Here is a 25,631-nt window from a genome sequence, read left to right as displayed (position 1 = left end):
AAGCCAAAGTTCACCTATTTCATGTATATATTACAACTGTATCAATATAATCAATGAAAGTAAGTGGTCACTGACTAGAGTTCTGAAGGAGTTTCAGGACAGAGGATCAGAACTCACTGAAAGGAAATGGGTCTTTGTAAATACTTGAGCACTTTCAATTGTATCGACACAAACTAATAAGGTTACATTTTTTCTTTACACTCTGATTCTTTTAATAAACTAAATGAATAGCCAAGAAAATTGGGTCAAAATGAAATTTAAAAGACTATTCTAGGTACTTTTCTATTCTATTTTCATTTATACTGAAATATTTCATATGTCAGTTAAGAAACTCTGTTCCTACTTGCTAATCATTTTCCACAGAAATTATGTGTCAATATTAGAGTTTATAATATTTGTAGAATTGTGTGTTTAATATATTTATTTCAATATCCCCAAACTTAAATTTCTTAGTAACTCAGAAGAAAAAAATCCTTAGAAATGGATGATGACTGAAGATAATTCTAGAGAAGGATCTACAACTATTCATGAGTAAGCCTCCGAGATCTCTGTGCAAACAGTTAACTAGTTTTTACATTGTATACAGGGTGTTTGTGTGTGAATGGAAACCATCTATGAAGTTTCAAGTACTAGATATACTTAGGACTAGAAGGAGTGGAAATAAAGTAAAGCTTGGGTCAGTAAAAACAACAACAACAACAAAAACAACCATAGAGATCAGTCAAATTGAATCATGTAAAGTGACTCACTGTATGGAATAATTATGCCAGGGAAGACTAAGGTGAAAATAATGTTGATTTCATGGTGGAAGTCAGAATAAACATTTTAAGCCTAAGTTCCTGATAGAGCTGGAATACCTAGAACTATTAAAGGTAACCAAATAATGTGTAAGAAAAATTTTCTGTGACAAATTATTAGATATTTCTAAGAGATTTAAACATAAAACTAAATTAATCTTAAACTAAGTCAAGTTTAACACCTGAAATCTTCACTTTGCTAACTTTATTAACATTTAGAGATTAGGGAATTCTTTTATATTTTTCACTTTCTATTTTTTTCTGCCCATACCACTCCTCCTCCTGATTTTGAGATAGCCAAGTGGGAGAGGGGGCCTCAGAGAAACTTCAGCCAGCCTGCCCACTGAGGTGGAGCCTGGGGAAGTTCATGCCCTTTGCAGGGAGGAGGAGCCTGGCCCCTCCTCTTCCTGTGTGGAAGCTGGGATTCCAATGGCAGGCAGGAAATCCTCTAGGAAGGGATCGTGACCTTCCTTGGGATCCCTGTTTCCCCTTTTTATTCCCTTTTCACCCAGTAAAACCCTGCTTTGCTCACCCTTTAAAGCATCCGTGAGCGTAAATTTTTGTGGCCATGGGACGGACAAGAACCACATGTTTAGCTGAAGTCCTGTGACATTTTGGTGTGCAGCGTGGGAGCTCCAAAAGTGGTGAGTGAAATGGGGGCTCAAAATCTCTCACTGTTGTTTCTAAGTCTTTACATCCTCGGACTTCTGAGGGTGGGGGAAACCATGCCCCCACCCCCGTGGCTCCCGGGTCTTTTCATGGCCTTTTGCTTCCTTTTTTGGGACCCATTTCTAAGCAGCAGTTCCCTGCCCTGCTGTGGCTGGGACGCATGGCCCAAGGGTCCCACACAGCTGGCTGGCTGGTTCCCAACCACAAGCCACCGAAGCCTTCGCCTTCCCTGGCCAAAGGGTTTAGCTTTATCAGATAGCAATTAAGCTTTACCTCTGGTGGAGGAACCAGTTGCATAAGAATAAGACGTTCTTCCCCAGGCATTTTTAAAGTTTTTTTTCTTCCCCTTTCCTACCCCAACAGCAGTTAACCTTTAAAGTTTTTTTTCCCCCCTTTTAGAAGATGTTTTTACTGAACCAGGCCCCCCCAACTATCCAACTATCACTGTTTGTACACTTCGTAAAGTTTTGGTTGTGAAAAAGGATTTGTGGGGCTAGTCTTGGGCTGTGGCCAATCTGGTGTGCTTTGCCTGTCTGTATGGTTAGGTTGCAAGCCTGCATCTTGCTTTACATCCTGGGGGCATGGCCAGTAACTGCTTGGCAAGGCTTTGTTTGGCAATCCCGCTTGAGGGAATGAGCCTTCTCAGATTAGATATCTGCATGTTTTCCTAGCCCTATCTCTTATAGGGCCCCACCCAGCGACTGGGTTTCCTTCTGGCTGGCTGTGTATGTACTATGTGTGATGTTTGTTAAAAAAAGCTCTAATAATTTGGCCTAAAGGAAGAAGTGTTTGGATCAAGTATTTTTTCAAGGGAAGTTAAAAGCTGTGGTACCTTTCAGTTCACATGACTTTAATCTTTCAGAAATAAAAACAGCCCTAAAGACTACTGGGAAAATGCAGGTCAGATGCAAGTTTGCTAAGCGTTTTGAGGTTACAAACTGCTTCATGGGTTTTGAGAACTGTCTGTCTTGCCTGCTTCACAATCGGTAAGGCCTGGAGATGTATGAAACTAAACGTGCCCTTAACTAAGAAGGCAAACACTGACTCCAGTTAGCACAATTAAAGCAACTTACCAGGATTTACCTTAAAGTTAACAATTGTTAAGGGTTACCATTATAACATGTGACTGAAACTACTGAAAATAGATTTACATGCGAGGTGTGTAAGAACAGTAAAATGTGTTTTTTAGTAAAAGGTTATAAGAAGGGATGGAAATAAAAATCTTTGCCTAGGGTCGAAGGATTGTTTTGAGTTAATTTAGGAAAAAGTTGAAAGTTCAAAGAAGTGGTAGAAGAATTGTGGAAAATAATCTTGCAGAAGAGATTCTCTGTGTGAACATATTGACTAAATTTTAAAAAGGGTATTATATGGTTTTTCTGTAAATTGAGCATTGAAATAAAAGCATAACAAGGTTTTCCTAAGGTTCTAATCTGCTCTTTGGCAAAATTTGTAAAGGGTTATAAAAGGTCTTTGTTTCTTTAAAATTTCTGAGTCATCATTTTGGCAAAATAAATAACTTACGATAATCTGAAATTCTATTTTCTAATATCAAGTGTTTTAAACTTCAAGTATTTAGCAGCCTTCCCAAAATAAAACTTCAGTTTCAAAATTGTCTTCTGTGGCACCTGGCTTTTTGAATGCTTCAGAGGACCCTTGAAGTGTTCAGAAAAGGGAGGTTAAACAGGATTATTTAACACGTTTAGGTACGTGGAATTGCCAAAATGATGCTCAATCTTCTTTAGGTTATATCTTGGTGAATAATGCTAATATACCTGCCAAAATTGTATGGGATTTCTAAAATTCTAATGTCTGAGTATATGCTATGAATTATAATTAAGGTTTTTATGTTTAAGTTATTGTAAACCACTGAGATAACCAAACTTGTCAATCATGTTTCTAACTGTAACTACTGTGGATATTTTGCTATTCACAGACAATTGTTGTCATGTTGTAATCCTTTTCAAAAGATGGTTTATAATGAGCTATAGGACATTGACAGGTGCTCTTAAGCATAATTTCTGATTGCACTTGAGACAATCAGATTTCTGATAACTTTAGAAATTTTAACATTGAAATAAAGGAAAATGTATAGGATTCATGAAGAGCTGAAATGTTCATGAATATCCAGTAAAACAAGAGTTAACTAAATGAACTGAACTTAGAAAGCTGAAGCAACCTTTTGAACCTTTGCTTGGAATATTTCTGATCCTCGTTTTGTTTTTTCAGAGTCAAGTGAACTTATTTTGAATGATTTATGGCCTTTAATAATTACGTAAGGTATATACTTCTGTGATCAAAATTTGGAACATGTTTGTTTCTCTCTGCCTGGTTCCTCCAGAATTTAGAACCTATCTGTGAGTACTCTTAACTTATGGCAATATAGCTGTTTGCATCAGTGCAATAAGAATTTATTTTTCTTTTGCAACAGGACACAATTGGAAAAAATGGTTACCAAGGCTTTGACTGGAAGGGTATGCTTCCCTTTAAGGAGTCAAACTCTACTTACAGAGCCAATAAAAGCCCCATGGGAGACTGGCCTCATACCTTCGTCTGCACAATCCCTGTACAGAGTTCCTGACCTGTGGTCAGTAAAGAATGTCACTTTCTAACAGGTCTAGAAGCTCCAAGTTTATCTTGTGACCTTAAGAGGAGAGGATTGCTCAACGCACAAGTATTTAAGGATACAAACCCATGCTTGGCTTTAAACGGTTTTATCTGAGATTCCTTGTGGAACAGAATTCCATGAAAGCCAATCTAAAAGGCCTATGTAGAAATGATTATTCTTGCTGCACTTTATGCAGATAATCAGGCCAGGTATAAAACTAAATGCAAACCACTCAGTCCTATGATGATTTCTTTTATTAACAAACATGAGGACTAGAAAGAGAGAAATCATGTATCAAAATTTATCATACATTATCATTAAATTCTAAACTCACCAGTTGTTTTTCAGTTTTTACCTACATTTTTAGACTAACCCTGCTTGTTCCTGTGAACCAACCAGCAATCTCTGGCTGCAGCTCAGAATGAACAAGAGGGTGGGAAATGTGAAAATGAGGATCAATATTCTAATTCTGAGCAATTATCCTGCAAATCCTTCCAGGTGATGGAATAAATAGGGTGCCCATCACCCAGAGGTTTCCTTTTTGGGAAAGTAAGACCAAGGGAACTAACCAAAGCAAAGCACCATGCCCCCAAATCCTAGCAAGCATAACTATAGCTACCAGTTATCTAGGTTATGTCACAAGGTATCCCTTTGTCTCCCTTGTTGGAGGAGGACTCAGTTCCACAGTTTCAGCTTAGCATTCGGCTTATGATAAGGAGTCCATGCAACTGCCCCAAGACACATTTTTGTCCCAAACTCAATTCTGAGCTTTAGGTCAAAGCCCTAGGAAAGAAAACTGGATCTAAAAGATCCAGAGGCAGATGACAACAGAGGTTACAAGGCACAGCGCAGGTGAGCATGGCTGATTCCTGCCAATTAAGCCAACCCCAAGCTTCCTGTTTCATGGATAAAGGCCACGTTAATATCCATGGCATAAATGAAGTCTAAGGAACTCCAAGGCTACTGACAGTAGGTGGGAAAGAGACATAGGTGAGAGCAGATACTTCCTATTCGCTAGGACCTCCCTGCTTCATGGGTGCAAGCCACTATGGCACTCATGATGAGACCTGCCAAGGTCACTGGAACTCGGGGATGCAAAGATGGAAGATGGAAAGACGACACTCTTCTCTGTCTCCCTCACGTACCCTGTGTATCTGCTAGGAAGAGAGGGGAACCAGGGATGCTGCTCCCCTCTTTCTAGATGGGTAGCCATTCATCTTCAGTCTGTACCCCTTTCAAATGCACCCTGAACCCCTAGGACTCCTTTGAAAAAACGCCTTCTTTTTCCTTTCTCCTCCTCAGTTCTCTTTTCACTAATGGGTAATTATGTTTCCGTACTATGAGACACTCCCCTCTGATGCATTCTCCAAACTAGAAAGAGTTAATTTCCCAAAACTTAAACTGGTTGGCTTAGGATTGAGGTCAGGGGACTGGAACCCAAAAGCCCAACATGACAGCAAAAGAGTAAGTTTTTGTTTTGTTTTGTTTTGTTTTACCAGTTGTGCTTTTGGCCTCTCTCTCCCTGTGTAAACTGGTAAAATACCTCAGAATTTTAGAGCTGTCATTAGCCCTCCCCTTGTTTCGTTGTGATACGTTTTCTAATAACCCAGTTTGTCTGTCCTTGCCTTCAGGCCATCAGACTCCAAACAGTCATGCAACCAGAGGCTCTGACAATGGCCTCTCCTGCTGGGAACCCTTAAATAGGCCTCTAGGAAAGCTCTGACTGCCATTTCCCCAAAACAGTGGCCCCTGTCAGCAGGAAGCAGTTAAGATTGGTCTTAATCCTTATCCTTAATCTAAGGGCAGTTAGATATACTTCTTTAGAGGGGGGAATGAGACAGCCAAGTGGGAGGGGGTCCTCAGAGAAACTTCACGTCCTCGGAAAAACTCCAGCCAGCCTGCCCACTGAGGTGGAGCCTCGGGAAGCTCATGCCCTTTGCAGCATGGCCTGCCTGGCCCCTCCTCTTCCTGTGTAGAACCTGGGATTCCAACAGCAAGTGGGAAATTCTCTAGCAGGGGACTCTGGCCTTGCTGAGGATCCCTGTTTCCCCCACCCTTTTTTTCCCCTTTTCACCCAGTAAGACCCTGCTTTGCTCACCCTTTAAACCATCTGCGAGCCTAAATTTTCATGGCTGTGGAATGGAGAAGAAACCTGTCTTTAGCCGAACTAAGGAAATTCCTGTAACAGTTTCATGAGTGTTTTCTTCTTGTCATTTAGATCAAACTCATCAGTTACTAGAAGAATCTTGTTCATTCCCTAGTTCAAGCTGCTTCTCATTTGTTGAGTCTCTCTCTAACACATTATCCTATTTGTGCCTGTCATGGTACACTGTACCTAAAATGATTGAATAGTTTCTTTGATAATTTAGTTTCCTGCCATTAGAATACAAGTTTATTAAAGACAAGTTTACTGTTTGTCTCGTTCATTCCTATATCCCCATAACCCACAACACAACCCAATCCCCATCTCGCATACCACTGCCATTTAGTTTATTTGGTTGACAGTTGCTGTGATCTCTGTATTCAGTTCAGGATATACATCCTTTGGATTTATAGTGGCATTCTGATCAGGAGTATCAGCATCATTCTTTTCTGTGGATTATTCATCTGTGAGGCTCTAAATGGTTTTGTTTATGTGTTTGTTTTTGTTCAAAGGTCAGCTTAATCTTATATTTAATCCTGAAAAATATGACATGACAAATGTTTATTATAATTATTATTCACTTGTGCTTGACAAATACTGCTTTTTTAAAACCCCAAAATGTAACCAATGGACTTCTCTCTAGTATACTATACTAGGACTTCAATACTTCTAAGCTATTGTTTTCATTTTTTATTACTCAAACTGTTTATATATGGAAACTATTTATCAGATAAATTAATTCTGGGCTTTTTGCAATTATACTTCAACTAGCATTCTTACCTTAAAAAGCTAATAGTATTGTGTTTTAATAAAGTTGAATAAAACTCAAATATACCCAGTTTTCACAATCTTTTTAAAAGATTCTATTGACAGTAAGCAATTTTTAGTTGGAATTTTTATCAAAAATATCCTCCAAACCAAAAACTTTGGACAAAATATTTAGTTTGATTTATTTTGTCATTGTGGCTGTAAATGTTTATGTTTATGTAAACTATTTTTGTCTACATGGTATTGAAACATGAATTTTTTTGTCTCAACTAAAAACAATTGTATTCCAAGATATCTTGAAGTGTCTTCATATGTGTAAAATAGTACTTCAGCATTACTGTATTTACAATGATATTAATTAGAGGTAGATCCATGCTATGTGGTAAAATGAAAGGGACTCTATAGAGACTGCATGTCCAAATATTTCTGGTCTTAAACTGTTATGCAGTTTCAACAATGAAAGTTTATTATTTGGGGCTAATTGTTTTTTAATTCCAGGGCTTAAAGTATATGTGATTATTATTAATTATGATTATAAAGACAATTTTATTATTTAAATGTATCTAGGAAAATGAAGGAATTGAAAACAAACTTCAACTTGGCCAAAATTTAGCCTAGAGCTATTGCCTGAAAAATAATTAGAACCCATAGCAAACAAGCATTGTGTGAATCACGTAGTGTTTTGTTTTGCATTGCCATACCTGTCAATCAGCCTAAACTGTTGATTGTCCATGTAAACACATAACATAATAATGTTAAACATTTTTTTAAAGGCAGTCCAAAATATAGGGCATAGTGTGTTATTGGTGGAAGTTACTGGTGATGAAGGAGAATGTAAAATTGTTTTAATTCTCTTTACATTTTTCATTGCTCCATTTTAAATACATTTTAATAGACATTCATTATATTTAAAAATTAAATGTTTGGGATATCTAAATAAACATTAGTTCAGTTATTTTTCCCTTTTGTCTTTTACATCTGAAATCTTTTAGGCTTTGACCTAGATTCAGATTCAGTGGCACTAATCACTAATACTTAACAGAAAACAATTAAAATGTGAAGTATGCTAATGTCTTACTTCTTTGAATATTTTACCCCTGAGGATTATTTGTTTTTAATTCCCATCACTTTTTAACAGCACTCCTAGGAAACGTTTAACAATAGTTCTTAAATAAAGATAATTTTTTGAAAGAATAATAAACCTTGCAAGATAATTTGCATATTCAAGGATATAGTCAAATGCATTTTCTAAAAGATATTTTATTTATTAAGCAAAATCAGATTTTTACAACTGACATAATGGTATAGGCTATTATTCTACTACAGTTTAATAAAATATTGGCTAATTTAGGTATATAAAGAAGGTTTTGCTTTGTGCATTATAGACTAATTGACTTAAATTATTTTAAAATATTTTCTTCCATTTAAATATTTTCCTTTAGGGCATGAATCATAAGCATTCAAATTACCTACTAGAAAATTGTGTAATGTCATAAATAAAGTATAACAGTTAAATTTTTGGTGGACCTATTTTATCTGAATACAATAACTTAGTATGATTGTTTCAGATATCTCAGGATAAGTACAAAATCTACATTGTGAACACCCGCAAAGGTACTCACTCAGAAACACATTTTTTACACTTACAAAGAAAACATCCTTCACAAAAGAAAAGAAAGCAGTTTGCATAAAACTTACTAATTTGAAATAAATCACATTATATACAACAGGAATTGAAATGAAATTATATGATTAAGTAAATTACCTTTAGCCTGTGTTCTACTCAGAATACACATAACAACAACAAACTTTAAACTCAGCCCAATTCCTGAAAGGTTAATGCAAACAAGTATAATAAAGGTTTAGCAGAAGAAGTATGCTTTAAACATCAAATGCTCAGTCTCTAAATTCCCATACAAGACATGTGACTGTCAACTAAAAATTTAGAGGCATATGACAAAAATGTTGGAACAATCAGAAGGAGAATGTAATGTAACTGTGATTAACATATTAAAAGCTTTAATGAAAGTGGAATAAAGTATGAAAGACCAGAAGGATACTTTCAGCAATCAGTTAACTGTAAGAAAGAAGCAAATGAAGATTCTAGAAGTCAAAGCACAGTAACAGGGATGAAGAATGGCTTTGAAGCACTCATTAGTAGATTCAACACAATCAAGAGAAAAGTGAGTAAACCCGAGGATAACTGTAATAGAAATTGCTGAAAATAAAACACAAAGAGTGAAAAGAGAGAAGGAAAAAGAAAAAAGCGAAGAGGAAAAGTTGTAGGACAGTATTATATATACTAACATACACATAGTTGACACCCAGAAAGAGAAGAAAGACAGAAAGGGCTGAAAACAATTACACTTTGAGAAGTTTGCAAAATCAGTGCCAGACACCAAACAACAGATTCAAGAAGCTCAGGACACCAAGCAGAATAAAAACAAACAAATAAAACAACAGCAACAAGACAAACAAAAACCTCGCCTAGTTGTGCTATGTTGAAACTGCCAAAAGTCAAAGACAAATAGAACATTTCTTAGGCATTCAGAAAAATACATATTTCCTACATAAAAGCAGTGTTAAAAATAACAGCAGACTTCTCAAACATTCCACACAACCAAGAAGACAATGAAGTGTCCTTTTAGACGTGCTAAATGAACACACACACACACACACATGCTCAGACCTAACTTCTGTGTCCAGCAAAATGTGTTTTTCAAAATGGGGGAGAAATAAATATTGTCCTAGACAAACAAAAACTGAGAAAAAAACAAATGATGTACTCTATGTTTATAGCAGAAGTAAAATTTAAATATTTGACAATGACATCACAAAGATAGGGGAGGGTGATTGAAAAAGCTTAGTGTAAGGTCTTTAAATCATACATAAAATAGTGCAATGTTATAGAAACATAGAATCAGATTAATTTAAAATGTATATTATAAACCCTAATAAGTTTAATAAAGTACTGTAAGCCAACAGAGCAAAGCAAGCTAGAATTTCTTAATGCTCAGTTAATCTGTAAACATGAGAAAAGAAGAAAAAACTAACAATGAACAAATGGAACAAATAAAAAGTAGCTACCAGATTAGTATATTTTAATCCAACTATATCAGATTTACTGTAAATACAAATGTTCTAAACACACCAGTTTAAATTAAAAGATTGTCAAATGGGATAAAAATGTATATGCTCTCAGCAGGAAAACCATAGTAAGTATAAATATGTAAAAATATGAAAAGCAAATTGATTAGAAAAGGTACACAATGCACAAAATAATAAAAAATAGAATTATAGCTGGGTGTAGTGGCTCATGCCTGTAGTCTCAGCACTTTAGGATGCTGAGACAGGAAGATCACTTGGGCCCAGGAGTTCAAGACCAACCTGGGCACCATAGTGAGACCCAATCTCTACAAAAAAATTTTTTTAAAAATAGCTAGATGTGGTGGCACATGTTTGTAGTTCCACCTATTTAGGAAGCTGAGATGGAAGGATAGCTTGAGCCTGGGAAGTAGGGGCTGCAGTGTTCCATGATCACACTACTGCAGGCCCTGTCTCAAAAAAAAAGAAGAAGAAGAAGGAGAAGGAGAAGAAGAAAATTAGAGTGTCTATGTTAATATCAAACAAAGTAAACATCAAAACAAGAAACATTATCAGAGGTAACAAGGAACATTATGATAAAAAGGTCAATTCTCCAACAAGACATAACAATTTTAATTTTTAAAGAGTTTTAAAAATATGAGATAAGAATGGAACTGAAAGATGAAATAGAGAAATTCAAAAGTGTAGGTAGAAAATGCAATATGTCTATCTCAGTATTTAATAAAGAAGTAGGCTGAAAATTAGGGCATGATGACCTCAAAACACTGTTAACCAACATTTCATCGTTGATATTTACAAAACACTTCACCCATCAAACACCAAAAAATCACATTAATTTGAAGCTCACAGGGAACATGCACAGGACAGATAACATTCTAACTTCTAAAACAAACTAAAAATTTTAAAATACAAAAAAATCTGCAAACTATGTTCTCTAATCATAATTGAATAAAATTATAAATCAGTAACTGAAAGATGGGTAGAACACTGCAAAATATTTTGTAATTAAAGAACACACTTAACTCATGGGTTGAAGAAGTGTCAAGATCATTAAAAATATTTTTAACTAAATGAAAATGAAAATGTAACAATGTGTGAGATGCAGTAAAAGCAGTGTTTAGAAGGAAATTTATATCATTAAATGCATATATTAGAAAAGAATAAACATTTGAAAATCAGTAAATATAATACTCTTTTTCAGAAAACTAAAGAAAAAAAAAGCACCATTCAACCCTAAAGCAAATAGAAAATGAATGTAGTACACATAAACCTAAGAAATTGAACACAGAAAAATAATACAGAAAATAAATGAAAACAAACATTGGTTGTTTGAAATGATCAATAAAATTGATAAGCCTACCAGTTTAGCCAAGAAAAAGGAAAAGGAAGAGGATACAATATCATGAATAAAACAAGTATCATCTCTGCTCATTACAAAGGGAATATTAAGAACAACACTATGCCCAGACATTTGACAATTTAGGTGAAAAGAAAATTCCTTGAAAGGCACAACTATCAAAACATACTCAAGGATAAATAAATAGCCTGAATAACTTTATGTATATGCTTTAAATACATTGAATTATTCATTAAAATCCTTCCAAAAGAGAAAACGTAGGTGGTTATATTGGTGAGTTCTACCAAACATGTAATGGAGAAACAATACTAATTCTACATAATCTCTTCTAATATAACAGGCGAGGAGAAGATGCTCCCTCACTCCTTTTACCAGGTCACCATTACCATATTACCAAAACCAGAAAAAGACATTTCAAAATGAGAAAACTACATACCAATATCTGTAATGACTGTAGACAAAACCTTCAATGAAATTTTATTAGACCAAGTCAAAAAATGTGGGCCAGGTGTGATGGCTCATGCCTGTAATCCTAGCACTTTGAGAGGCTGAGGTGGGTGGATCGCCTGAGGTCAGGATTCCAAGACCAGCCTGGCCAACATGTGAGACCCCATCTCTACGAAAAAATACAAAAATTTGCCGGGCATGGTGGCAGGTCCCTCTAATTCCAGCTACTTGGGAGGCTGAGGCAGAAGAATTGCTTGAGCCTGGGAGGTGGAGGTTGCAGTGAGCAGAGATCCCGCCATTGCCCTCCAGCCTGTGGGATAGAGTGAGATTCTGTCTCAAAAAATAAAAATAAAAAAATAAAAAATAAATAATGAACAACTGGGTTCATCTAGGAATACAAATTTGCTTCAATATTTGGCAATTATTAATTGTATTCACCATGTTAATAGATGAATGAAGATAAACCAAATGCTAATCTTAATAGGTGCAGAAAATATTTGACAAAATTTGATATCCATTCATAATAGAAACTATTAATCAAGAAAAGAAAATGATATTAAGCTAATAAAATTTTCAAAAAACCTATAGTGAGCATAGTACTTAATGTTAACATAATGAATGTCCCCCACCCCAAGTTTGAGAACAAAGCAATATTTTCCTTTCTTACCATTCCTATAAACATTTTACTGAAAGTCCTAGAAAATGCAATAAGGAAAGAAAAAATAAAATACACTTTTCTATGTTACAACGTGAATATAAATGTCTATTATATTCTCACATATTAGCAATGAATAATCAAACTTTGAAATAAAGAATACCTTTTTAGTATAACACCAAAATAGAAAAGTTATCAGTTTAACAAAAAATACAGTATCTGTGTTAACTATGAGACACTAGTTAACAAAATTAAACAAATAAATTAAGAGATGTAAATTGTTCATTAGAGGATTAAAAATGTGGTGATGTCAATTCTCCTTAATTTTACTTATGGATTTAATACTATTCCAATTAACATCCTAGTAACAAAATTGTAAATATAACAACATGACACTAACATTTATGTTAGTTATAATATATTTATATTAAGGCAGAGCCAAAACAGTACTAAAAAAGAAAAATAAAATTGGAGGTTTGTCATCTCTAATCTTAAGACTTCCATAAAGCTACAGTAATCAAGACAGTTTGGTACATATCAGCACAAGGATAGACACATACATTATTAGAAAGAACATAGAGTACAGAAATAGAGTTACACAAATAAAAATGCACTTGTTTTTGATAAAGTTCTAAAGGTAATTCAGTGGAGAACAACAAAAACCTTAAAAACCTTATCTCACATCTTGTACAATATTAATTTCAAATGAAAGATAGGTCTAAATGTAAACCTACAAACATTTTAGAAGATAGCATAGGGGGAATCTTTATGTCCTTGAATTCAGCAAAGACATTTTAGATATGAAAGTAAAAGAAGAATCCTTAAAAATGATAAGCCAGATTGTATAAAAATTAAAAACTTTTTCTCTGTGAAAGATATTGTTATGAACATGAAAAGACAAGCCAAAACCTGGGGTGAAATATTTGCAACCCTTATGCCTGATGAAGGAATTCTCTCTAGAATAGGCTAAAAGAATATAAAGAATTGTTAAACTTACCATTATAAAACAAACAATTCCTATGACATTATTTGCAAGAATCTGAACAGACTCTTCACAAAACAACATATATGGATGGCAAATAAACATATGAAAAGATGATCCAAGTCATTAATCTTCAAGGAAATCCAAATTAAAACCATATTGAAATATTACTATTCATATATTATAATGTCTAAAACCAAAAGAACAAAAACGAACCTGAAAATAAGAGTTTTTCAAGGTGCTGAGAATTGGAACTCTCATATATTGTCACAAGGGATGGAGAAATGGTATGGCCACCTTGGAATAAAGACTGGTGGTTTTTATAGTTGTTATAAAGTTATACACTTAACCATAGACTTAGTAATTTCACCACAAGTTATTTAACTGATGTGGTTTGGCTGTGTCCCCACCCAAATCTCATCTTGAATTGTAGCTCCCATAATTCCCACATGTTGTGGGAGGGACCTGGTGGGAGATAATTGAATCGAGGGGGTGGTTTCCCTCATACTGTTCTGGTAGTGAATAAGCCTCATGAGATCTGATGGTTTTATAACAGGTTCCCCCATTCACTTTGCTCTCATTTTCTCTTGTCTACTGCCATGTAAGACATGTCTTTTGCCTTCTGTCATGATTGTGAGGCCTCCCCAGCCACATGGAACTGTGAGTCCATTAAACCTCTTTTTCTTTATAAATTACCCAGTCTTGGGTATATTTTTATCAGCAGTGTGAAAATGGACTAATACATTAACCTAGTGAGTATGTTCACCCAAAAGTCTGTATGCAATAATTTATAGGAGTTTTATTCATAACTGAAACTGGGAACAACCCAAATGACTTTCAAAACATGAATGATTAACACACGTAGATACATCCATGCAGTGGAATGTTACTCAGCTATGAAAAATAATTAACATGGATTTACACAACATAGATGCATTTTCAATGCATTTTACCATGAAAGGAACAAGCCCCAATTGTATGATTTCAATTATATGACATTCTGAAAAGGCAAACTATAGGGACAGAAAACAAGTCAGTGATTGCTAAGAATTGAGTGTGGGAAGATGAGTTGACTACAGAGAAGCAACACAAGAGCCTTTTGGAGATAATAAAGTTATTCCGTATGATATTGTGATGGTAGACACATATATCAATGCGTTTGTCAAACATAACGGGACTATCCACCCAAAAGAGTGAATTTTACTGTATGCAAAGTTTTGAGAAATAAGCACAATTGACAGGAGAAACCTAATATGAAATACAGACTTTGGCCAATATATCTAACTATATTGCTAATGTGGGATATAATCACAATGAAGCAAGAGGAGAATAAAAGAGCTACCTCAAGTAACTCATAAAATGGTGTTTTTTTTTGTTTTGTTTTGTTTTTTACTAGATACCGTAAGACAAAAGGCAAGTATAATTGCATCCAAATACTGTGCCTTTGTGGAAAAAAAAAAGCCTGAAGGGTATAGATTAGCAATTCTGAACTACTATACTTAACATATTATTGTTGAACAAATGTTTAAATATAATATAGATAATGTGAGCCACATTTATTTTACTGTAGGAGAAAGAGGTTGTAAATAAACAAAGGGGAACGATAGATGTTAGTGTTGGGCTGAACTTGGAGATATCAGTATGAACACATTTATTATAATATATGCATAGATACAGAAATAGGCACAGATATGTGTATATACATGACTTAGTATACATATATACATTTCTTAGTCCTATACACAGAGAGCCTAGAAGCAGGCTCCCCACCAGCAAAGAAAACACCTAGAACCCATATTATAGTTTCTAAATATAATTCTCTAATTAATTGAACCAGGGTTTCTTGGAGAAATTATTGGTGCTAGGGTTGTGGCAGGGAAAGACAAGACAAACCCAAAACAAGTTGCCAAGCCAGAAGGTAAGGTAGAGTCTTAAAAATATACTAATTCACAAGAGGAGAGAAAAAGGAGAAAGACAGGGGAGAGAGAAGGGGAAGGAGAAGGAGAATGGGAGGAGGAAGAAAGGGGAGGAGGAGAAGGACGTGGAGAAGGAGAAGGAGGCGGAGAAGGAGAAGGAGGCGGAGGAGCAGGAGGACCACCACACAGAAGTCAACTGGAAAAAGTTCCCACAGATTAACTCAGGAACAATTTGAGCCATAAAGTACATAATGACAGTCTTGGATTATAACTCAAAGAATAACATTCTCTTGAATCTATAGCGATATAAGAAAATAAATCAATAAATAAGTCAGGAGAAAGGAGCAACTTTAACTTCCAGAAGAATTCTAATACATGTAGGAGTGAAGGAGTACAAAAATCACCCCAAAAACATCACAGTAAACAATGCTGCATGCAAGAGAGGACTACTAGAATTAGTGGAAGAAACTTAAGAAACTTTAAGAAGAAATAGGATATTTGCATGTCCTCAAAGCTTCTTCTCTAAAATATTTACTAATTATTATGGTGACTTTTATGGTTCCTTCAAGAGGTGAGCTTGATTTCCCTCTCTTTGGCTATGGGCTGTGTAGTTACTTTCTCACTTCTAATAAATAGAGTACAGCAGGTTTAAAGAAAGCAACTCTACAGTGGAGAGGAGAAACCTAATGGATGCTGCTTTTACTGAGATATCAAGGTTAACATTACCATTAGTAAGACAGAGTGATTATCATGTGTTCTCTGAAACAAAGCAAGAAGAAGGGAAGGAGAAGGCATATCATTTCTATGCTATGCTTCCCCAAAATGCATACCCTACATCTAATACGAGAAAACAGCAGCCAAAAATAAATTGAAGGACATTTAATTACACAACTGCAAGTATTCTTTAAAAAAAAAGCCAGGCCATGAAAAACAAAGAAAGATGGAGAAAATGTCACAAATTAGAGGAGACAATGAATACTTGTCAACTATACATAATATGATAGCTTAGATTTGATCCTAAACATAAAAATAGGAAACACATAAGTAGAAAAACTGAGAAAATCTGAATAATGTCTGTAGCTTAATCAGTAGCAGTATATCAATGCCAGTGTCTTAAGTGTGATTATTGTACCATGGTTATGAAGATGTTAGTATTAGGGAAAGCTAAGATGGGACCAGGTGATGGATATATGGGACTGTCTTTTCCCCTCTTTGCTATCTTCTCTAGGTCTTTATTACAAAATAAAAAGTTAAAAAAACAGATTTACACTTAAAAGTTTTCAGAATTATGCCACAGATAAAAAGTTACATGTATTTTCATGGTGCAGAATCATAGAACACATATAATTTATACATTTTGTTGCACTTTTTTTCAACTTTTCAAAAATTGATTACAATAAGCAAATTATACATGGAAGAAAAAATATAATAAGGAAAGAATATGACATTCAAACATTGGTCATTTTCACAATTTAATTTATTTGATTTATCTATTTGATCTTACAACAGTTTGTGAGAAATATACAATTAAACAAACTTATTTACCGTGTTTTGAAGAAGAAAAATTTATTAGTCTGCCTTTTCAGTACACAATTAATTGTCTGTGTGAGTCCTGGAATATTAAACAGGATTAATGCACCTACACTTTCCCACAAATGTTCAGTTTCCCTGTAGTGCAGAGAGAAAGATGTAGCTGTCTGTCCTAAAAATAGATAGATGCAAAGCTGCTAGTGCAAGTGTGTGCAAATTTTGTTTGCTTGGTATGTAGAGTACAAAAGGTAAGGCAAACAGCGAATATATTTCTGTGGGTTGTACGTCAATTTCTGTAGAAGCAGTGATATATTAGTTTAAAAAAAGCTTGTCCTTTTTATTTTTTAACAGTGTCAGGAAATACAGGTAGACAGGAACATAACAGATATCTATATTTTTAAGTTTAGGGGAATACGTAACTTTTGACAGCTTTAGCATTCATTATATATCAGATTCTACAGTGTATAGATAAAAAAAGGATTTTACGTGAACAGAGTATATTGTTCCCCATTGTAATAAATTGCATAATTCAAAATTGCTAACTTAATTGAAGTTATTTTTTAAATATATAATTTAAGTGAAATTTGTTTGATCATTTTTTATTCATTCAATAAAAAAATTATTAGTTGTTAGCTCTTTGCAACTGTAAGAGAGACTGAAAATGCATGTGTTATGGTCAAATTGAAGACACATTTTGATATGCATTTGTACATCACAAAGGGTGGTTTGAGGACCACCTAGAGATAAACATATCTCAGGTAAAAACATTTATCGAATACCTATACAGTAGAACTTCTTAAATTTCAGTGTGAACAAAAATTACCCTGGGATCTAGTTTAAATGTAGATTTGTATTCAGTAGATCTGTTGTGGGCCCTGAGGTTTGGCATCTCTAACAAAATGATGTCAGTGCTGGTGGTCTGTAGGTTACAATTTGAGTAGCAGGGCTCTAAAATACACATGTTTATAAATGACCCAGTGACCTTTCAGATCACCAACAGAAAGATATGCCAGCTTTTCATACAATGATAAGAGAATAGTAATGCATGAAAATAATCGATGACTCCACTAGAGAAGACACTGTATGAGGGGAGGTTTTTTGGTCTGTGTTTTCTCTGCTTTAGTTCTGGTGTTCATAACAGTGTCTAGCACAGGATAGACACTCAATATTACTTACTGAGTAAAAGGTCAACTAGTTGAAATGTTTGTTGTATGGAAGATGAGAAATAGTTCCTACCCAATGTTTTTATACTTTTATGCTTCAGAATTATGAAAGTCAAGTAGAAAAGTCAAATATTAACTAGAGTTAACAGGAAGTTAAAAGAAGAGGACAGTATCATTTAAAAATGCAAATTAATTAATAAACAAATTAGTATTCTGAGTTTATAGTTTTAAAACTTTACTTTTTAAAACATAGTAAAGTTGTTACACTAACTTTAAAAAATTATTAAATTTTCTTTACTACAAAAAGAAAAATAAAGTGATTCTGTTCATTTGTATTTGAGAAAGAATGTGGGCATATATTCCGCATGTAGACAATTGTTTCTATAACTTCTTATATTAGAGAGTATATTTTAAAAAATGGTGTCTACATCATCGGGTTGTTGTAAGGATTAAGCAAAATAACTTATTCAAAATATAAAGTAAAAATGCATGGCACAAAATAAAGTTTCAATAAAGTATTATTACCAATATCTATAATTAAGTAAAATAATATGGAATAATTCAGTACATAGCTTAATAGGTGACTGTGCAGGGTGATGAGAAAACCAAGGAATTTGGAGAAAGAACCTATTATTTTGAGCCCTGGCTTCTTTGCTAATGGATTTTCTGACCTTGAGCAACTCTGCAGGTAGGTCTGGATATATAAATTAAATAAGAAGGGAAAAGGTTTTATAAGCTCTGCAGTGCTAAACAAATATTAGTCCGTACAGGCCAGGAAAAATAGAGAAAGAATGTTTCTTAATCTTTTAAGTTTCATGACATTCATGTCAATCTATGAAGATTTACTGAAAATCATGAGTCCAAATATATTATGCTAAAACCCTTGTGCTCAGGCTTAGCAGGTCCAGAATTTCACCTCAAATAGTTGTAAAGCTAGAAAAATACTACAGAAAATTCACTGACGAATGTGAAATTACATGGAGGGCACATGAAGGAGTGTAGGGTGCACTTATGTGTGTGGTTTTATTAAGGTATAAATCTTCTGTTATTTTGCCTGCTAAAGGACAGATGGCTGCCTTAAAATGGAATCTGGATGCAGCATCCACATACTGAATGTCATTATACACAGCAACAGCTGTGTTTAGCATATCCTTCATTTGAATTCTAGTTCAGGGGAAAGACAAAAAAGCATAGGCTGTCTATTATCACCAGGCACTATGTCCAAATAATAAAAACAGATTTTCTAAGGAACTCATATTTAAGGGGAATGTAGTCATAGTTATTGAGAAATCCAAGATTGTGAAAATGACTAATCCTAGACCCGTGGCATAGCCTTTGTTAAATTTCACCCAGGAACTAATAAGTCAATGCCCAGGGAACATAAGGAAGGACATGCAATTTGAAGAGTCTAAAGAAAGCGCAAGTATAAAACTGAGAAATAAAGTGAAAGCATTTAATCTGTGTGAAATGTTCAAGTTTTTTTATCATAATTTATACAAATCCAGTTGATGCTTCTGAGGATGACAGTAAAGCTCTGTATTACCTCAGCCTGCCGTGGGAAGATACCATAGAATGGATGGTTTAAACAACAGAAGTTTATTTTCAGAAAGTTCTAGAGGCTAGAAGTCTCAGACCAAGGTCTGACAGGCTCTGTTTCTGGTGAGGACTCTCTTCATGGCTTGCAGGTGACAGTCTTCTCACCGTCCTCATATTGTGGGCAGCTGGTGGGAGTGCTTGCAAGAGAGAGACGAAAAGAGATGGAGAGAAAGAGAGCTCTCCGGTGTCTCTTCTTGTGGTGACGCCAGTCTTAGGAGATCAGAACCCAACCTTAAGACCAAATTGACCTTAATTACCTCAAAAGGCCTTGTGTCCAGATGCATCACATTAGGGGTTAGGGCTTCAGCAGTTCCATCCATAGCAAATTCCTAAATTAACATTATTGCTATATGCATGGCTGTACATTTTTATAATTCTGTACTTTTACTTTTGGAATTACCCTGTGGTATGTTGTAAGCAACTTGATGGGAAAGGGTTCTAACGACTGAAAGTAGCGAGCCTGCCTCTAGTTTTAGCTGCCGCTTACTAATCTGTATGACCTTAGGCCAGTTACTTTACCTCTCAAAGCCTGTTTTTTATTTGCAAAATGAGGTTAATAATATTATACATACTACACAATTTCAGATAGGCGTGTACAATAAGCACAGAATAATTAATATCTTCTAAAATAAGATTTCCCTTAAAATAGAGAATTGTTTTTCTTTAGATGACAGCACTTTTAAATTGCTAATTTACCCCAATTTTTTACTACTATTTTGGTTCCTTCTAAACTTTAAAAAATATTTATAAAAAGGCATTTAAAATATGGCAATGATAATTGATAAATATTTGTATCAGGAAATAATTCACATAAAAGCAAAATATTAAAAGGTTTTTTATTTGACTTGGCTTAAATGAATCATGAAGGGTGGAAGTGATGGGTGCCACAGATATAAAAGAATAACAGTGATAAGGCTGGGCTTGGTGGCTCACGCCTGTAATCCCAGCACTTTGGGAGGCCAAGGCGGGAAGATCACGAGCTCAGGAGATCGAGACCATCCTGGCTAACACGATGAAACCACGTATCTACTAAAAATACAAAAAATTAGCCGGGAGTGGTGGTGGGCACCTGTAGTCCCAGCTACTCAGGAGGCTGAGGCAGGAGAATGGCGTGAACCCAGGAGGTGGAGCTTGCAGTGAGCCAAGATCATGCCACTGCACTCCAGCCTGGGCGACAGTGTGAGACTCTGCCTCAAAAAAAAAAAAATAGTGATTATAACTGACAATTTTATGAAGTAACCTTTATTAATAATTTGATAAATGGGCAAAATAAGACACACAGCTCATAAGCCAAAGAGAACAGGATTATAACTCAGGGGTTGTGGCTCCGGTGACTAGCATTAAAGCAGTATGATTGGTTATTTGGAAGGGTAAACTGGCCACTTTAGCAGAACTGTTACAGTATAGAAGTGCTTTGATGAAGATACCAAGGCAGTTCTAGAAATGTGATAATTGTCAGTATATCCAAAAGTGATTCCTTCCTCAGAGCCTTACACACTCATTAAACACACCAAGCATATTCATGCAAGGACAACACTGAAGTAGTCATTTCAACAAAAATTAACTATGGAGGGTACATAAATTCTTATGTCCGCTAATGAGCAAATTCTCTTTCTCTCTCTCTCTCTGTCTGTCTGTCTCATAGTTTTTTGGCTGATCTAGAGTATTGCCATTTAGAGAGGATATCATAATGTCTATTCTGGGGCTATTCTTGTCAAGTATGCGCTTTTACTCATTTTTACTCTTTAGGGCTGTGTCCCATCTGCTTGGTGTAGACGAACGGACTTAATTTCTTTTTCATTATTGAATACAACTTACCTCCTCTGGTTGTTTAACATATGTTTTCTTTGAACATAATACTCTACATTCTATTCAGTCTTGTTAGTTACAATTAAAATCAAATTATATATTTTAGAGGTTAAAATATGTTATTTTTTCATTGTGAGGGCTCCCTAAGTTTCTCAGCCAAATGTTTATGTATAAGCTGTTGAGTTTCTTGCCCATTATCATCCTAGTCAATTATCTAAGGATTTTATTGGTTTCTTGATCAGAAGGAAATACAACATTATTTGAGAGCTATTCAGTTTGGCTAGTGACTGAGTACTGACCAATATATGTTGCCAAGATTGTTACATACTTTCACCTAAATTAAATATGCTATTATTTTTAAAACCCCAATACAGTATGAGTTCTATTGAGACATGATCCTAATCTTTCAAAATATGCAGGAGTTTGAGTAACTGGACAAATTACGATCCTTTAATATAGTAATAGCAAAAAGGGTATAATAAACTAATCAAGATGTCCTTTTGAAAATAATTGTGCATAGATGTGGCTGCATTTTCTCTATTTAATTAAAGCACTGATTGAATAGCTAAAAGTTCCATATACTAGGATAAGCCTTGATGTTATAATAATAAATATGTGGCTTTTGTCCTTGTGAAGCTCTTATTCTAACTGGAGCCACGGATAGGACAATAAAGACTAAGTTTTGATTCTGGTTCAAAAAACATGATCAGCTCAATTACCTATCAGCTACATGGCTTTCCTTGGACTATTCTTATGCTTAGAGAAATAATCAAGTGGAAAGAAATGCCAAGGCCAGAAAAATGTAGGGTGACAAGTGTGACTTAAGGCCCATGTTGAAGGAGATGAAGCTTTTGTGTGTGGAAACTTTCACACATACAAAGAAGACAACGGTAAAATGAAACCCTGTGAAGTCATTACCCAGCTGTAATAATCATCACCACTTTTGTTTTATACATTTATACCCCTATTCACTTTCACCATTATTCTCTATTATCTTGAGGCAAATTCCAAACATAACATAATTGAACTCAAAAATATTTCAATAAGTTTCTCTAAAAGATAGGCACACCCTTAAAAAAGGTAGTCACAATAAATTTTTCATCCCTAAAAGCTCAACAATAATAATCACCTTAAAGTTATCCAATAGACAATATTCAATTTTTCCTGATTAATCTTTTTTTTCTCAAGACAGAGTCTTGCTCTGTCGCCCAGGCTGGAATTCAGTGGAATGATCTTGGCTCACTGCAACCTCTGCCTCCCGAGTTCAAGCAATTCTCTGCCTCAACTTCCCAAGTAGCTGGGATTACAGGCACCCGCCACCACGCCCAATTAATTTTTAATATAAGTTGTTTATATTCAGATCCAAACATTGTGTTTAGTAAATACGTCTTTAAATTTCTTTTACTCTGTAACTTCCTCTTATTTTCTTTTTCTTTCAAAAGACTGCTTTGAAGAAATTGTGCCACAGGTTCTATAGTGGTTTTGTAATTTCTCAGTTTCTGTTTTTTTGCTCATTGGGTCCTCCCAGAACCTAAGGGAAAACAGCAAAAAAAACAAAACAAAACAAAAAAAAACATGCTTCTGTGTCCCTAACACTGGTAGAACTGGTAGATAGATCTAGAGGTTATGATCCGATTCACGGTAGAGGTCTTAGAAAGGGTTTTTTTATATATGGTGGTTTGTAAACCCACCAAGAGCCATATGATATCTGTTAGATTGGTGTAACAGTAATTGCAGGTTTTGCCATTGAAAGTAATGATAAAACCTGCAATTACTGTTGCACCAGCCTAATTGTTTCTATTTTTTGGAGGTTACACTGGTCATTGAGAATACTTGCTGAAATCCATTTTTTTCAGTACATGTTTATAACATGGTGATATTTTAGTTTTTTTTTTTTCAGTACATGTCTATAAAATGGTGATATTTTAGTTTTATCATTTCTCTCTTCTTTTTTTTTTTTTTTTTTTTTTATTGCAACGGAGTCTCGCTTTGTCGCCCTGGCTGGAGTGCGGTGGCATGATCTCAGCTGACTGTTACCTCCGCCTCCTGGGTTGAAGCAATTCTCCTGCCTCAGCCTCCCAAGTAGCTGGGACTACAGGCACAGGCTGCCATGCCCGGCTAATTTTTTTTTTTTTTTGTATTTTCGTAGAGAGGGGGTTTCACCCTTCTGCCCAGGCTGGTCAAGAACTCCTGAGCTCAGGCAATCTGCCCAACTTGGCCTTCCAAAGTGCTAGGATTACAGGCGTGAGCCACTGTGCCCGGCCCATTTCTCTTTTTATTAGTTGAATTGCTTCTATATAAAGAAACCTTCTTTTCTCAATTATTTGGTATCCTGAGGTGCAGTTCATACAGAGAAGGCAGGGAAATGTTTAGTTATTTCCCTGCATTTACCAGTTCTCAGGACAATAACTTTGTTCTGTAGTGTCTTCTAAATATGTCTAAAGAAGTTTTTGTTTTTATTCCTTAGTATCATTTTTGAATTTACAATTTGTAAACTTCAATCCAATTTAAAGTACATTAAATATGCTACAATTTTATCAAAGTCCAAACTATATTTTATAAATGTGAGCCCCTTCAGGTTGATTGAGTCTCTTTGGTGAGATTAAAATAGTTCTTGGTGGCTTCCTCAACTTATGATGTGACATTTTTTCCACTTCCTGCCCCAGAACTGAAATTAGCCATATCGCCAAAGAACGTGAGTTCTTGTGGTGCATAGAGACACAGAGACACAGAGCTTGTTCTGTGCTCTTCATGGCTACTAATTTGTTCCATTTTTTGTTCTCTGTAACTGGCTTTCTTTCTAGTGAGAAAATGTTTCTTTAACAGAATGTACATCATAGATTCATACATATATTTATGAATCACATGTGCTATTTTCATTTTTTACCTAACTTCATCCATTTTATATTAATTTCTCTTTCATCTTTGGTTAAAACATCTAGTTTCTTGATGGCTTTACATAATGACTTGGTTTATGTGTTATATACAGTAATTTACCTGCATCCATGGGGGATTGGTTCTGGGACCCCAGAGGATACCAAAATCCCAGGATGCTCAAGTCTGTCATATAAAACGAAGTGGTACAATTGGCCCTCCTCATCTGCAGGTTTTGATCCACAGTTGGTTGCATTTGTGAAAGCCAAACCTATGAACAAGGAAGGCTGGTTGTAGACATAATAGTTTCTGAATAACAATACAAACAGTATTACCAAAAATTTGTTTTCTGAACATAGCTGTAGAATATTTTGCAGTTATTTTTGCTCTTAGTTTACGTATCCCTACTAGATATTACAATTTATTATGTTTTTTGGTCACTTGGAATAATGCCTTTCTGTCTCTTTAGCCATAAACTTGATGCAAATTTTTCACTTGCTTACATATATTTTCATGCTGATTTAAAGTTGTTTTGTAGTTGTGTAAAATATGTACCTGGTTGTAGTATGAAATCTAAAAAATAAGATCAAATGCAAAAAGTCTCGCTGTTAAAAACAACCCCATTAAAAAGAGAGCAAAAGACATGAACAGACACTTTTCAAAAGAAGACATATATGCAGCCAACAAGCATATGAAAAAATGCTCAACACCAGTAATCATTAGAAAAATGAAGTCAAAACCACAATGGTATACCACTTCATACTAGTCAGAATGACTATTACTAGAAAGTCAAGAAATAACATGCTGATGAGGCTCCAGAGAAAAGGGAACACCTATACACTGCTGATGGGAATGTAAATTCATTCAATCACTGTGGAAAGCAGTTTGGCAATATCTCAAAAAACTTAAACTACAATTCAACCCAGCAATCCCAATAATGGGTATATATATATTTTTTTCTTTTTTTTATTATACTTTAAGTTCTAGGGTACATGTGCACAAAGTGCAGGTTTGTTACATACGTATACATGTGCCATGTTGGTGTGCTGCACCCATTAACTCATCATTTACATTAGGTATTACTCCTAATGCTTTCCCTCCCCCCTCCCCCCACCCCACGACTGGCCCCAGTGTGTGATGTTCCCCTTCCTGTGTCCAAGTGTTCTCATTGTTCAATTGCCACATATGAGTGAGAACATGCGGTGTTTGGTTTTT

The 25,631-nt window shown here is 35.1% G+C and overlaps 1 long non-coding RNA gene across 1 annotated transcript in view; it reads left to right on the top strand.

Annotated features, from left to right (window-relative positions):
• The first annotated feature begins 1,209 nt into the window (after positions 1-1,209).
• LOC129039350 (uncharacterized) overlaps positions 1,210-25,631 on the top strand; it is a 55,318-nt gene continuing 30,896 nt past the window's right edge. The window contains exon 1 of the long non-coding RNA XR_008503311.2: positions 1,210-1,441. This is a non-coding gene — a long non-coding RNA (uncharacterized LOC129039350). The remainder of the gene's footprint in view (positions 1,442-25,631) is intronic.

This window comes from Pongo pygmaeus, chromosome 5, assembly GCF_028885625.2.
Source record: "Pongo pygmaeus isolate AG05252 chromosome 5, NHGRI_mPonPyg2-v2.0_pri, whole genome shotgun sequence".
NCBI lineage: Eukaryota > Metazoa > Chordata > Mammalia > Primates > Hominidae > Pongo > Pongo pygmaeus.
Note: the sequence above shows the minus strand (reverse complement) of the source record. Positions and strands in the feature narration are given on the sequence as shown.